The sequence below is a fragment of the Helianthus annuus genome, chromosome 3, assembly GCF_002127325.2.
Source record: "Helianthus annuus cultivar XRQ/B chromosome 3, HanXRQr2.0-SUNRISE, whole genome shotgun sequence".
NCBI classification, from domain to species: Eukaryota; Viridiplantae; Streptophyta; class Magnoliopsida; order Asterales; family Asteraceae; genus Helianthus; species Helianthus annuus.
Genome location: NC_035435.2, coordinates 10257023 through 10271526, shown reverse-complemented (window position 1 = coordinate 10271526; position 14504 = coordinate 10257023).

Here is a 14504-nt window from a genome sequence, read left to right as displayed (position 1 = left end):
ATTGGTCATATTGATGTTTCCAAGCTGACCTGCTACCAAACCACAGTAAGCACTGACCATGGTATTAATAATTTCCATATGCTCCTTAGCAACTTCAATGCTAAGGTGTGAAAGATTTGAGTTGTCGACTCGGATTGTGTTAGGATTTTGGGGTTGAGGTTTAGGATTGCTTGCATAATGAGCTTGCTGTTGTTGTTGTTGTTGAGGTTGTGGTTGTGGCTGTGTTGGGACAGGAATGTAAGACCTCGGATCAAATTGAGGTTGTGGTGGAGCAGCTGTTGATTGAGGAAATGGAAAGGAACTTGTGTTGGAGACAAATGCAGTCTGCAGTTTAGGTTGCTGGGCTGCAGCTGCTCTAGCTAGAGCATCGAAACCCGGAAGATACATTTCTGTATTTTGAGGGGCGGGAGCTCTCTTGGCTTTCCTGATTTCTTCATCATTTTTGTGTTCCAGCTTTTGAATGAACTCGTAGATGTTGACTTGATCTAGAGTTCCAGTATGCTTCAACAGCTCGATGAAAGAGCTCCACTTTGGAGGTAAGGCGTCAGCAAACCTGCTCACCATGTCTTGTTGAGTAGAGACAACTCCATAAGCACACATTTCACTAATCAAATGATAGAAACGTGTGGTCATATCATTTAGAGTCTCGTTTTCCAAAAACTGAAAAGATTCAAACTCTTTCTTCAACAAATCATGCCGAGACTTTCGAGCAGCTGCATTGCCTTCTCCTCTAGCTACTAAACAATCCCACAATGCTTTCGTAGTCTTGCAGTATGAGAACTGATGGTAGATGTCTTTGTTGAGAGCTTGAGTAAGTGTGGCAAAGGCCTTTTTCTCCAATTCATAAGCCTTCTTGTCTTTTTCAAGCATATTGGCATAACCCTCAGAAGTGGACGCAGCAGTCTCCAGATTTTCATTGAATGCATTGATGAAACACGTCCAAAGATCGGTGCTTTGCCCTTGGACATACGTGTGAAAGCGGTTTTTCCATGATGGAAACTCATTCATATGATTTAGCTTTGGTGGACGATTGTTACTGCCCGTTTCGCTTTCACTGATCAAAAGGTTTTGAATGCTTTGACTTTGATTGGATACCAAAGCCCATTGACTTGGACTGATTGATGGAGAAGGTAACATACTCTTTGCCCAATCTGCAGCAGTGACTAACTCTTGATTGGATCGTGAGTCCAAACTCCAATCCCAGGGACTTGTACAGCTCATTTTGATCAAATATTAATTGAAGATCTACACAAGCACAAACTGTTAAGTGTACACAGACACAAATCGAAAGATACAAGACTTGTTTGAAGGATCAACACTTGTTCGAACGATCAACAAGGTTCGAAAGATCCCTGTTGAGTTTCGAACAATGATTTCGAAGGATTGACTTCGAAAGATTGACCACACGAAGGATCCTTATCTCTCGAAAGATGATTTCGAAAGATTCTCCTGATATTTCGAACACATATCTCGAAAGATTCACCAACACGAAGGATCTGGATATTTTCGAAAGATCTGCATTGATGAAAGTCTCGGCATGATTTGTTGAAGAAAGAGTTTGAATCTTTTCAGTTTTTGGAAAACGAGACTCTAAATGATATTTTCCGGTACTGGATCTGGATAAGATCTATCCTTTTTGGGCATATTTTTTGAAAAGTCAACAAGTTTGGTGAAAAGTTGTTGGCAGAACATCCTTTCTGCCGAAAGTTGGTATACCAACCTATCACCTTTCGTACCAACCTGTCACCTTTTTCAGTTGTGTCAGAAGGATTCGAAGGATATCTTTCGACATCGAAAGACCATCTTTCGATCAGGAAGGATCGATAGATAATCATCTTTCGACCCATCCTTCGAAGTCAGAGATCTATCCTTCGAACCAGGGAATCTTTTCGAAAGATAAGGATCCATATGATTTAGCTTTGGTGGACGATTGTTATTGCCCGTTTCGCTTTCACTGATCAAAAGGTTTTGAATGCTTTGACTTTGATTGGATACCAAAGCCCATTGACTTGGACTGATTGATGGAGAAGGTAACATACTCTTTGCCCAATCTGCAGCAGTGACTAACTCTTGATTGGATCGTGAGTCCAAACTCCAATCCCAGGGACTTGTACAGCTCATTTTGATCAAATATTAATTGAAGATCTACACAAGCACAAACTGTTAAGTGTACACAGACACAAATCGAAAGATACAAGACTTGTTCGAAGGATCAACACTTGTTCGAACGATCAACAAGGTTCGAAAGATCCCTGTTGAGTTTCGAACAATGATTTCGAAGGATTGACTTCGAAAGATTGACCACACGAAGGATCCTTATCTCTCGAAAGATGATTTCGAAAGATTCTCCTGATATTTCAAACACAGATCTTGAAAGATTCACCAACACGAAGGATCCTTATCTTTGGAAAAGATTCCCTGGTTCGAAGGATAGATCTCTGACTTCGAAGGATGGGTCGAAAGATGATTATCTATCGATCCTTCCTGATCGAAAGATGGTCTTTCGATGTCGAAAGATATCCTTCGAATCCTTCTGACACAACTGAAAAAGGTGACAGGTTGGTACGAAAGGTGATAGGTTGGTATACCAACTTTCGGCAGAAAGGATGTTCTGCCAACAACTTTTCACCAAACTTGTTGACTTTTCAAAAAATATGCCCAAAAAGGATAGATCTTATCCAGATCCAGTACCGGAAAATATCATTTAGAGTCTCGTTTTCCAAAAACTGAAAAGATTCAAACTCTTTCTTCAACAAATCATGCCGAGACTTTCGAGCATTTAGAGTCTCGTTTTCCAAAAACTGAAAAGATTCAAACTCTTTCTTCAACAAATCATGCCGAGACTTTCGAGCAGCTGCATTGCCTTCTCCTCTAGCTACTAAACAATCCCACAATGCTTTCGTAGTCTTGCAGTATGAGAACTGATGGTAGATGTCTTTGTTGAGAGCTTGAGTAAGTGTGGCAAAGGCCTTTTTCTCCAATTCATAAGCCTTCTTGTCTTTTTCAAGCATATTGGCATAACCCTCAGAAGTGGACGCAGCAGTCTCCAGATTTTCATTGAATGCATTGATGAAACACGTCCAAAGATCGGTGCTTTGCCCTTGGACATACGTGTGAAAGCGGTTTTTCCATGATGGAAACTCATTCATATGATTTAGCTTTGGTGGACGATTGTTACTGCCCGTTTCGCTTTCACTGATCAAAAGGTTTTGAATGCTTTGACTTTGATTGGATACCAAAGCCCATTGACTTGGACTGATTGATGGAGAAGGTAACATACTCTTTGCCCAATCTGCAGCAGTGACTAACTCTTGATTGGATCGTGAGTCCAAACTCCAATCCCAGGGACTTGTACAGCTCATTTTGATCAAATATTAATTGAAGATCTACACAAGCACAAACTGTTAAGTGTACACAGACACAAATCGAAAGATACAAGACTTGTTCGAAGGATCAACACTTGTTCGAACGATCAACAAGGTTCGAAAGATCCCTGTTGAGTTTCGAACAATGATTTCGAAGGATTGACTTCGAAAGATTGACCACACGAAGGATCCTTATCTCTCGAAAGATGATTTCGAAAGATTCTCCTGATATTTCGAACACAGATCTCGAAAGATTCACCAACACGAAGGATCCTTATCTTTCGAAAAGATTCCCTGGTTCGAAGGATAGATCTCTGACTTCGAAGGATGGGTCGAAAGATGATTATCTATCGATCCTTCCTGATCGAAAGATGGTCTTTCGATGTCGAAAGATATCCTTCGAATCCTTCTGACACAACTGAAAAAGGTGACAGGTTGGTACGAAAGGTGATAGGTTGGTATACCAACTTTCGGCAGAAAGGATGTTCTGCCAACAACTTTTCACCAAACTTGTTGACTTTTCAAAAAATATGCCCAAAAAGGATAGATCTTATCCAGATCCAGTACCGGAAAATATGACCGGAGATATGGCCGGAAAAATCAAAGTCACTTAAAAACAAGTTTTCAAGTTACCCAACCCAACCTTGAACACTCCCGAAAGTTTAGAACTCGTTTTTCAGTTTTAAGATGCAAGAAAAACCACCAAAACGGGTGCTAAACCTAGTGTCCAAACACACCAAGAACTCGAACAAACCCGGTTTTAACAAGGTAAAGAGCCAAAGCTCTGATACCACTTGTAGGTCCCTTTCCGGAGGATGACGAACCTAAACCTTGTTATACAAACCTACTAGCGAGTGCGGAATCCAAGCTAGCAAGCAAACCGGGATGAAGCAAGTATAAACACAACACACAAGGTTCACCGATTAACACCAATGTATTAATACGTATGAAGGTTCCAGTTACAAGCACAATGTTTACAAATCTAACTTGCAAACTCTCACTATGTGTGTGTGTGTTTCGGACAGAATGCTCTCAGCTCTATCTTTCTGTCTGTCTCTCTAAGTGTCTCTCTCTTACTGAAACACAACACACTGCATGGGTATTTATACCCAGCCCATGATGTCTGGTCCGAAGGATCCGATAGATGGTCCGAAGGATCATCTATCGATGACAAAGCATTCGAAGGATCAGCAGGGACCTCGAAAGATCACCTTTCGAGATCTATCATTCGAAACATATCTTTCGATGAGATCGAAGGATCCACATTATCCTTCGATCTCTTATCCTTCGACACAGAACATCTTTCAACATTTTACAAACTGTTGTCCAAGTCAAACCGGAGGATGGCTGACTTGGTCAACTTACAACACTAATCAGGACATGGTTTACATCGTGACCGAATACAGACAAAGTACAGACACAAGTGCACCAACATTAGGTAAACTAAATGGATATGAAAACCGAATGTTTCAAACACTAATGGGTTCCTTGCCGGTAGTAAACTAACATAGTCGCTTGTCATGGTCGTTCCTTTAAGTTTCATGAGAGTAGGTCCGACAGGTGTTTTTAGGATAAAAGAATTGAGAAGAGATGTCTATTTAGGGGTAACATGCTTTAGATTGCATATGCTTCATGTCGGCAACCCTTTTACCCTTTCTTGGTGAGATTTTGAGCCTGTAGAATGACAGAATGATTTACTTTATGACTTCATTTGTTGAGAGCAGGCCGCATGTTATTCTGTGTTAGAACTTGTATGATTTGATGCATGCTGAGACTGTGGTTTGACATGTGCACGTGAATGATAAAGGCATTAGGATATCCCGTACACCCGTTGTGTTTGTTTTACGTTTACCGAACCATCACCCTTAGTAGCCCTGTTGAGCCTATTTACCCTTTCGTTTGTCCACCTAACATGAATTGTTTGATAGCGACCGTGGATGACAGCTTTGAATAATTGAGAAAATAAGAAAAAAAAAAAGAAAAAAAGAAGAAAAAAGAAAAAGACAAAAAGAAAGTGTTGTGAATATTGTCTATGTTCTTGGGTAGAAACCAACCCAAAAGTATGTTATGTTTTGCAAATAAGTTGTCACGGTTTGGTCGTTTGTTTGCCACATAAAAATCTATAAATATAAGCCAAAAATTTCCTACCTTTAGCCTAAGCCCAAAACCGAAAGTCCTTTTGATGCGTGTCGTGTTATATGATACAGTGGAGGTATGATTGTTATACAAGCCTATGATTACAGGATTTCATGTTTGGTTTTGAGTGATATAAATGCTAGCACATTACATGCCAGTTCAGATATTAAACCGAGAGGAGAGTTTATTGTGAGAGGCGTGTAGCATGTGTTGTAATCCTAAGCATGTTAGTTTTGAATAGACAAGTCTTAAGTTTTATAAATTGCATCACCTGCTTGTCGGACTGTCAATCTCGATTGTGTTAGTCTATGGGACGGGTATGACTTGGGACTTAAACGGTTGCATCAGTATAGGGGTTTAGAGGTATTGTTACGATGGTGAGTAATTCCGTGACGGTTTGCTTGAGGGCAAGCAAAGGTGAAGTGTGGGGATGTGATAGAAGGGTAAATAACCGTGTTTTAACATGTGTAAATATAAGGTTTTAAGTGTTTATCATCATAAAACATGGTTACTTTGAGTGTGTTTCTATTTGTAGGTACCCAAAGCTTAACGGGTGGATATTGAAGCTAAGCGGGAGGTTTTCGGGAAGATTTATGAAGGTTAGAAGCTTACACACAAGTTGGGAGTTGAAAAATGCAAAAAATGGTGAGAAACCAGTACTTGGCGCAAGTAGAAACCAGTTTGGCGCAACCTGGTGTCAGTTTGGGCGCAATACAGATGCTAGTCAGTCAGGGGCGCAACCTTGTGCCAGGGAGGGCGCAACCTTGCGCTGACAGCAGATAGTCACGCGAAAATTAAGGATTTCACTTTATTTTAAGATATCTTCAACCCCAAAACGAGATATTCACTAACCCTAGCCGTTTTCCACTTCCCAAGGACGAATTTTGGAGTTCCCAACCTCAATTTTCATCAATCTTTCATGCAATCAAACATCCAAGAAAACCAAGAAGATCAAATCATGATTATGAGTGGCTAGATTCTTTTGTGACCACCTCCGGGTGGATGGTTCTTGTATGTGAAACTCAAACCTTGTTTATTTAGTTCTTTGGATTGTTTTTCATAACTTGAAGAATACTTGTGGTTTAGTTTTGTTTAAAAGAATTGTGAGTGTTGCAATTATTCATCTTTTACCATTCGCATTCGGTTTTCTTGCATCGTGAGTAGTTTGGTTATTGGGTGGGTTCTTGGCACTTATGATTTGGTAATTAAATTGCATAGGTTATTATTAAAAACTTGTCTTTGATTATCAATCAAACTAAACCGTTAACAAGACCTTTTGGTATCTATCTAATTAAACATGTTTGGGTGAATCATTGAACCGGAAATCCGGAGGGGGTTGCTTTTCTTTAAAATTGATAACTTTCTTAATTATTCTCAATCAAAAATCTCAAAACGCAATCAAAGCAATAGTTTTTCTTAGTTTTAGTTAATCTAGGTTTCTACAATCAACACTAACCACATATTCCCTGTGGAGACGACCCTACTTACCCTTGCTAGTAAAGGTACTTAGGACCAAATTTTAAACTTGTTTTTGACCGACCTTTCGACATCGATCAACCCCCCCCCCATTAAGTTTGTAATAAACAGTAAAAAATTAAAAAAAAAAGAAACCTTTTTTCAATGTGAGGAAAATGAAATTTAGTTGTCAAACACATCCTATTTTTATATAAACTGTTGGTGCACTTGTGTCTGTACTTTGTCTGTATTCGGTCTGTATGTAAACGATGTCCTTGGTAGTCTGTAAGTTGACCAAGTCAACTATCCTCCTAGTTTGACTTGGTCAACATTTGAAAGATGTTCTGATCGAAGGATAGCCTCGAAGGATACACCTGATCCTTCGAGGTGATCGAAAGATATGGTTCGACCATGGTTCGACCATTAGACCTCGAAGGATGATCCTTCGAGGTCCATGCTGATCTTTCGTGTGAACTATGATCGATAGATGATCCTTCGGACCATCTATCAGATCCTTCGATCAAGACTTCATGAGCTGGGTATATATACCCATGCATGTGTTGAGTTTCGGTAGACAGACACAAGACAGAAAGAATACACACACACTGGCTGAGAGCATTCTGTCCAAACTCACACACACACTTTGAGAGTTTATAGAACACTTCTGTAAACATTGAGCTTGTAACCGAACCCTCATTGCATTAATACAAGTTGTGTTAATCGGTGAACTTGTGTGTTTGTTTCTCTACTTGCTACTAACTCGGTTTGCTTGCTAGCTTGGATTCCGCACTCGCTAGTAGGTTTGTATAACAAGGTTTAGGTTCGTAATCCTCCGCGAAACAGGGACCTACAAGTGGTATCAGAGCTAAGGCTCTTTACCTTGTTTAAAACCGGGTTTTTACAAGTTTTGGTGTGTTGAAACACTTGGTTTTGCACCTGTTTTTACCAAGTTTCTTGCGTTTTCTTTGAGTAAAAACGTGTCTAAACTAACCGGGAGTGTTTAAAGTGGGGTTGGGTAACTTGAAAAATTGTTGTAAGTGATTTTGAATTTTCCGGCCATATTCCGGTTAAAAATTCCGGTGACTGGGGTTGAAGATAAGGTTGCCATTTTTGGGCATTATTTTTGAAAGTCAAAAAGTAGGTGAAGATTTGTGTGCAGAACATACCTTTCTGCCGAAAGTACTTCACCAACCCATCACCTTTTTCACCAACCTTTCACATCAGATCAGTCTGTGTCAGAGGTCTCGAAAGATATCTTTCGACATCGAAAGACTATCTTTCGACATCTGTCGATCAAGGAAGGCTCGAAAGATTGTTATCTTTCGACCCATCCTTCGTAGTCTGAGTCATATCCTTCGAGAAAGGAATCTAATCGAAAGACAAGTGTCCGAAAGATAAGGATCTATCGTATTGGTGAATCTTTCGAGATCTGTTGTTCGAAAGATAAGGATTTAGCTCGAAAGATAAGGATCTTTCAAAGGAGAATCCTTCGAGCTCTTGAATCTTTCGAGATCATTGTTCGAGAGTCAACAGTAATCTTTCGAGTACTGTTGATCCTTCGAACAAGGTTGTATCTTTCGATTGTGGTCTGTTTGTTGTTAACAGGTTTCTGTGATTTCAGATCTTTCGACCAGGATCTTTCGGTTGTGTTATCTTTCGGATCATTCTTACTTAGCATTTATTTTGCTTATATATCATGAATCCGAGTTGGTGGGGAAGTCCGGCTCCAGACAGTGGAAAATACATGAATACCAGTCAATCTCCATCATGGGCCGAATCTCCGGTATCTACATCCTCACAAACAAATGCCACTCAAGCTGGTCAATGGGCGTTTGTTTCAAATCAAACTCCGAGTATTCAAAGTCTTCTTCTAAGCGAAAGTGAAACCGGAAGTTTGAACAGGCCTCCAAAGTTGATGCATCTTAATGAATATCCGGGATGGGTTGATCGTTTCCATACATACATTCTTGGTCAAAATACAGAGTTATGGTTGCGGTTCACTACGGAATTCGATCAAACTATCGAGGTTGCTGCTTCTTCTACAGCTACATTTGCCGATCTTCCTGAAGATCAAAAGAAGACGTATGACTTAGAAAAGAAAGCATACGCTATTCTTACTCAAGCACTGAGCAAGGATATTTATCATCAGTTTGTCAGTTTCAAGACTACGAAGAAGCTGTGGGATGCATTGAAGACAAGAGGAGTAGGTAATGAAGCCACACGTCAACTACGACGAGATCTACTGAAGAAAGAATTCGATGGCTTCACATGTATGGATAAAGAGTCCTTGGGAGATATGACAAGCCGTTTCTATCACCTACTTACTGAGCTGACCAACTTTGAAGTCACAACGACTCCAACAGAGGTGGTAAAGAAGTTTGCTGATGCATTGCCTCCTCAATGGAATAACTTCCTGGAAATCTTGAAGTACAACGGAACGTTGAAAACTACAAATATCAACGATTTTGTGCAGCTTCTGGAGAACAAGGATCAGGAAGAAACGTTGAAGGCAAAAAGAGTTGCAGTGCCACAGAATCCAGAGATGTATTATGGCACCTCCACTACTTCATCTGCAAAAGCCGGTTCACATGCTCCACTTCAAACGGCATTTGTCACAAGCACGGATATGTATGGCAATCCAGTGCAAGTTCCTGTAAAGCCGCCTCCAACCACAGATCTTTATGGAAATCCAATACAACCACCTCCTCCTCCTCCTGCTCAACAACCACAATATGCATGTTATGGAGGAACATCATCTGCTGCAGGTCAACAATCAAAGTCAAATCCAGTACAGCTTGACACTTCAAGTTTCTCTAAAATCAGTGTAGAAGTAGCTAAGGAACACATGGAGCTGCTTAACACTGTAGTGAGTGCGTACTGTGGGTTGATAGAAGGTCAGATTGGAAACATTAATCTGACACAAGAAGATTACCGGCAGATTGATAAGGAAGAGATGGACTTGATGGATATCAAGTGGGCCTTTGCGAGTGCTGTGAGAAGAGCAAAGGATTGGATGGAAAGTACTGGCAGAACCAGCTTGGAAAGTAAGCGAGACACCAAGTATGGGTTCGATAAGCAAGCTGTTAAGTGTTTCAACTGTGGTGAACGGGGCCACTTTAAAAGGGAATGTACAAAGCCAGCACAGCACGGGAATCAAAATCCCTTCAGAAACAGAGGCAACCAGCAGAATCAGAACAGAAACACTGAGCGTTCATTGGTGCCTGCTAATAACCAAACCAACCGAGCACTTGCAGTTCAGGTGGATGAAGGTTGTGACTGGTCAATCCAGTTGGGTGGTGATGCTCCTGATGAAACAGCATGTTTTGCTCAGATTGTGAAGGAGCTAGCTCACACCAGTGGTGGAGAATCTTCTGCCAGTGGTGGTGAATCGTCTGAAGATGAAGACTCTTCTGGTTATAGCAGGAGTGCTGATGAGGAATCATCCAATTCTGGTGATGATTATGTGGGTGAGACATCGAATGCAGCAATCGATGCAGATATTGATGAACTCTTGGAGGAAGCTGCAGCAGAAACTCAAAGAAGATCTATTTTGGTGGATCAAGCTGCTTATACTTCGTCTTCTCTCCATTCAGCCTTTATGGCTAATGTCGACGGTTCATCAAGTCAGGTATGTGTCGATGAACCCACTGCTGTTAATTGTGATGAATGTGCTAGGTTGCATGCTAGATGTGCTGAAATGGAGAAAAGTATGTCTGAGTTGCAAGGCAAACATGATGCTTTACAAGCTAGTTTGTTTGACTTGCAAGACAAACATAGTTCCTTGAGTGCTGAGTGGTGTGACTTGCAAAACAAGCATGAGGCTTTGCAAGAGAAATATGATGTGACATTCATCCACAATCAGAAATTGACTGTGGATCTCTCAAAATGCACAGAAGCCAACATGTTTCATGAAAACCATGAAAAAGAATTTAAGTCAATAATTGAAACATTAAAGAAAGATAAAACTGAATTGACAAAAATGGTTTCAAGAAAACAGACGGACATTAATTTGTATATCTCTCGTCTTGAAACAATGCAAAAAGAGATGGCTTGTGTGAAAACCGAAAGTGATGCGATCAAACTCAAGCTAGACAGTTATTTAAGCTCTAGCTATGTGTTAGATCACATCATTGACGTTCAGAAGGAAAAGAGAGATGTCACATGCATAGGCTACAAGAAGTGTCCACCACCAGTGAGGCATAATTATGACGCCATGCCTGATGAAGAGGACAGGGTATTCTTTGAACCTTCTGTGCCTCTAGATGTTAAGGAGTTTGCTGCAGGACTCGGATACCAAAAGGAAGTATCCTCAGATTCAGATGTGTCAGCAGATACATTTGTGAGTGCTGAACAGAATCAAGATCCTCCAGTTGTGATTGAGGATGCTGATTCGTCTGATGATGAATCTGACGATACTGTCCAAGCAAAGTCTGATGCGGTAGCCAAAAATGAGGACATACCTCTTGAGAATCACATTCTATGTGATCCCCCTGTTCAACCCGCTAAGACTGCTGCAACTGAGTCCTCATCTGCAGAAGAGCTGGAGAGTGTGAATTTGCTGTACACTCTTGTTGGTGATGATAAAATTTACTCAGACAAAGATTTTCCCATTAAGAATGTTAATCAATCCTTAATATGCAAAGTCTTTGAGAATTCGACGAGTAAGTTCTTGGGAAAGGCAGGACCTAAAGTTACAGTCACACAGTGTCCTCCAATCCCAAAGGCTGAAGTTCGAAAGCAATTTGGCAACAAGAAATTGCCAACAGGGCCAACACAGCAAAATCACACCAAACCCAAAGGTAAAGCACCGGCTCCAGTGCAAAAGAAGCCGAATCAAAAGAAGAAGAAGAATGTTAACTTTGTGAAATCGACGGGAACAGACAAAATTGAAAAGTTTGAAAATCAATCTAACTTAGATTTTGTCAAGAAAGCTATTGTCGAGAAAAGAAATGAACCAAGCAGTTCAAAACCTAGTACCTCGGGTTCACAAAGTTCAACATCATCGGCTAGACGATCACATGATTCTTCGGGGTTTGTAGAACGAAGATCATGTTTTGAGTGTGGAACCATTGGGCACATAATTAGAAACTGCCCATATCTTCATAAGCAGAAAGGAAAGGTTGATGATCCCCGTGGCAAAGCTGACCGTAAGCCAACTGTTTCCACAAAACAAGATCCCCGCCTTATAAAAGAAAGGGAAAAGAAACAGAAACGCCAACAGGTCAAAAAGATTGAAAAAGCGATTAAAACCGATGTGGTTCAAAAACAATCTGTTGTTGTAAAACCAGAAAATTCTAAAACTTCAAATCATCAAGAAGTTAAAATTTTAAAGAAAAACACTGGTGAAACCAAACAGACTTGGAAACCAAAAACGGTTACTGAATCAGGGGGACCATCACAATTCACCAACCATCAAAGACAAGAAGTGATTGTCATTGATGAAAATGGAAGACCCAAGACCACAATGGCTTGGGTCCCCATCTCCAACTAATTCATTTGAGTTCATGTGCAGGGTGCTTCAGGAGGAACTATCAGTAGTCATTGGATTGTTGATAGTGGGGCATCCAGGCACATGACAGGCGACATGAAGCTTCTCTACGACGTTAAATCTATAAGAGGAGGTTATGTTGCTTTTGCTGGAGATAAAGGTGGATACATTACGGGTGAAGGAATGATATCTAACGGGATTGTCAGCTTTGACAAGATCAATTTTGTGCAACAACTTGATCACAATCTTCTTAGTGTTTCTCAAATCTGTGACAAGAAATTTTCAGTACACTTTGATGCTAATGGATGTTATGTGCTGAAACCCGGCTTCAAAATTCCAAAAGAATGGATCCTCTTGTCGGCTCCAAGGATAAATGATTTGTACGTCCTTGACATGAGCCAGGCTATTACTACGTCTGCACAAGCAACTTGTTTCGTTTCTAAAGCCACAGAAAAAGACACTATCTCTTGGCATAGACGAATGGGTCACATTCACTTACGCAAAATGAATCATTTGGTTTCAAATGAATTGGTGAATGGTGTTCCCCTCAAAAATTTTCATCTTCAAGACGTCTGTGTTTCGTGCCAGAAAGGAAAGCAAACAAAGAAGAAGCACCCTACAAAGAAGATCAACACAGTGGCAGTTCCTCTTGAACGTTTGCACATGGATTTGTTCGGTCCTGTCAAGCACAAGAGTATTCGGGGTGATCAATACTGCCTCGTGGTTACTGATGATTATTCAAGATTTTCTTGGGTTGCGTTCATGGCACACAAGAGTGAAACCTTTGGCATTATCAAAAACTTGATCATTCAGATTGAGAATTTGTATAAGTTGAAGGTTAGGCGGATACGTAGCGACAATGGTACTGAATTTAAGAATCATTCCATGGCGGAGTTTTGCACTTCAAAGGGTATTCTTCATGAGTTTAGTGCAGCCTATACTCCTCAACAGAATGGTGTCGCTGAACGTAAGAACCGCACATTGATCGAGACTGCTAGGACAATGTTGGTAGAGTCGCAGCTGCCCATTCCATTCTGGACTGAAGCTGTGGCCTCTGCATGTTACACATTGAACAGAGTCCTTACAGTCAAAAGACACAACAAGACCTGCTTTGAGCTTCTTCAAAAACGGAAACCAGATTTGTCCTATCTCGAACCGTTTGGAGCTCCATGCACAATCATCGATCCTAATGGAAAGTTTGGGGCAAGAGCAATTGATGGATACTTTCTTGGGTATGCCACCCCTAACTTACGAGTCTGGAATCTGGAGACTAAAAGGGTCGAGGAGTGGTCTGAGGTCAGAGTACAAAGGCACACCTTGCCAGTTAAAAATCCGGGTCAACCTTGGATGTTTGAGTACGATGACTTCTTTAATTCGATCAATGTTGAAGCCGTTGAAGAAAATGCTGCGGCTAGGATGTTTTTCGAGAGTGACAATGCAACAGTTTCACCGGTGGTTCGTCCAATTCTTGTTAATCAAGAACCATCTTCTTCGGTGAACAATAATACTCTCAACAATGAGGATTTTCATGATGCAAACGAATTGAACGAATCTTCAGAGGATGATGAATTTCTAGATGCAGATCAAGAAGCTCCTGTAACAGCAGTTCATGGTACTTCAGAGGGTACCCCTCCAGTGGATACACATAGAACAGCTGAGACTACTGCATCATCCTCTTCGTCAATTCCAGGTCTTGAATTGGTTGTTGATCTTAATCTTAACAACCTGGGTATAAATGTTCCAGTTCCAGATAATTCAGAAACAAGGATTCATAATACCCATCCTCAACAAAACATCATTGGAAATGTGCAAAGTGGCGTACAAACAAGAAACATGTTGCGAAACAACAACAATGCAGGCTTGTATGCAGCTATTCGAGAATCCGGGCAACAAAACGACTGGTCCTTCGCGTGTTATGTCTCACAAGAAGAACCAAGAACGTGGAAAGAAGCCTTGAAAGATAATGCTTGGGTTGAAGCAATGCAGGAAGAACTGCAACAATTCCAGAAGCTGGGTGTCTGGAAACTAGTAGAGAAACCTGCTGGATATAAGAAGATTGG